A 2,485-nucleotide genomic window follows, 5' to 3' on the forward strand; every position below is an offset into this window, starting at 1 on the left:
TTCAGTGTCGCAGATACCGAAGAAGCTGAAAGTCTTCAGATTTTGGATTGGGGGAGATATATGTTAGACGCGTGTAATGTCTGACTGCAATGTTCCATGCTTGCCTTTTTCGCTGATTTCGTGTTCGTGCCGTGATCGCAGGCTTTTATGGTCGTCTTTGTCCGCTGTGCTTGCCTTTCGTGCGCGTGCGTGTTCAGCCGAGTATATGTATATGCACCCTGTCAGAGTAGCTTCGGGAGCTTGCTAATGTGTCTTCAACTTTTGCTTCTGCATCTTCGTTCTTATTCATACTTTTTTTCGCTAGAATTCGAAAATGTTTCCTCCCTCGATCGCGGTTTTCATGTGTCGAGTCTTTGTCGTGTGCTTTTTCGTGGCGAGTAGACGCGCGGCGACGGTTCCAGGAGTTGGCCTCTCTGCACGTAGGTAGCTTGAGCGGTTCAGAGGACACTTACCACGCGTGTTTTGCTGATAGATATTGCAACTAGTAATTATAAATAAGAAGGATTAAGTAGTTATGACGCAGGAGTACGAAAAACATTGAAAGATGATAGCTCAAATCTAAGATATTACGATGCACTTATTCTATTTCCTGTATTGAAATATTTGCGCAACAGCCACACCTCATCTATTTAGAGATACATTTTTACGCTACGTAGTAAAGAATGGTTTAATTTCCTCAAGTCTATGCATTTGCAGCCTCTAACAGGACTTGACGATTAGAAAAGATATTCGAATAGATATATTAAACACGCGTTAGTTAGGATGTTTTGAGAGGCGAGATCAAGTATAGGGCATTTCTATCGTTCTTGTCATTTCTCTTTTGCCTTCTCTTTCTTTGTTCTTCGTCTGTTCTCTCATGGCTCTTGATTAGTCAAGGTCGATCTTTACCAATATCGCTTTGCTTCCCGATGTGCATGGGGAGGAAAATGGAGCAGCTTGTGTTTCTCTCTCTCTCTCTCTCTCTCTCCTCTCTCTCTCTTCTCTCTCTCTCCTCTCTCTCTCTCTCTCTCTCTCTCTCTCTCTTCTCTCTCTCCTCTCTCTCTCCTCTCTCTCTCTCCTCTCTCCTCCTCCCTCTCCCTCTCCCTCTCCCTCTCCTCTCTCTCTCCTCTCTCTCTCCCTTTGTGTTGTGTGTGTGTGTGTGTGTGTGTGTGTGTGTGTGTGTGTGTGTGTGTGTGTGTGTGTGTGTGTGTGTGTGTGTGTGTGTGTGTGTGTGTTGTGTCCGTCCCTCCCTCTCCCTGCCTCTCCCTCTCTTTCCTCTTTCAAGCGAAAATGTTTTGACTGTTACTGTGATTCTAAATCCTGGGAGTTTTCAGGTCTCGCCACTTCCATTGCAACACTGTATTTGATTAAACTCATTGGATCCCTTTTCTTTCATTATCATTCCCGTTTTGTAATTGTCTTTCATTTTATTTAGTTTATGTTACTTGAAAACACGAAACCGCCAGTGAGTGCGGTGTTTAACGAGCCATGTGTGGCTGAAGGGCGGCCGGGACACGCACCGAGCTCCCCATTATTAAGGAAGCGACGCACACGCCCTCCCCCGTCGCTGCTCTTCTCTTCCGTCACCCGCTTCACTTTCTCAACCTCTCTTTCTTCATTCCCCCTCTCTTATGTCAACCGCTTCACGTTCTCTCCCTCTCTCTCCCTTCACTCCAACCCTCCTGTCACCTGCTGCCCGTTCTTTCCCTCTCTTCCCCTTCACCTACTTCCCTCCTTCTCATCCCCTCCACCCCCTCCTCTCTCTTGTCACGTGTTCCCCCTTCAACTCTCTCTCTCTCTCTCCATCCGACTCTCTCATCACCCTACCTTCTCCGTTCGCTAAAGGTTAAGAGGTGAAGCAAGACCCTCAGTCACTCCCTCCCCTCTCTCTTCTCCCTTATCTCTTCTCCCCTCTTCCCTCTTTCCCTTTTCCCTCTGCCGGTCTCTGCACCTTGCACAGCACCACTGCACGTGGGTTCGATTGCCGTTGGAGTGATATGTGATGTTCGACCTTACGCACCGAGGAGAAGGTGTGACTCTCTTGCTCCGAGTTAGAGATGAGTTTCCCTGATGATCAAGTAGAGAGGGGGGGGGAGGGGGAGAGCGGAGTGGAGAGAAGAGAAGGGATCATTCGTGAGGTACGGAGAGAGGGAGGGAGGCTGAGGGGAGTGAAGGAGGGAGAAGGGGAGAGTGGTACAATGGAGGGAGGATGGGAGAGGTGAATGAAAGAGGAAGGAGGGAAAAGAGGAGAAGGAAGTGAAAAAAGGAGAGAGGGAAGAATGGAATGAAAGAAGTAGGAGGCAAAAGGGCGAGATGACTGGCAGAGGGAGAGCATAGGAGCGTAAAGGGTGGAGGAAGGAATACGGAAGTAAGGTAGGAAAGAAGAAAGTTCGAGCGAAAGAGAGGGAGGGAGGGAAGTGAATGAGGGAGAGGAGAGAGAGATGCAGAGGGAAAAGAGTGGACAGTAGAGGAGGATTGAGAAGGGGATGGGTGACTGGATGGAGAG

This window comes from Penaeus monodon, chromosome 12 (assembly GCF_015228065.2).
Source record: "Penaeus monodon isolate SGIC_2016 chromosome 12, NSTDA_Pmon_1, whole genome shotgun sequence".
NCBI classification, from domain to species: domain Eukaryota; kingdom Metazoa; phylum Arthropoda; class Malacostraca; order Decapoda; family Penaeidae; genus Penaeus; species Penaeus monodon.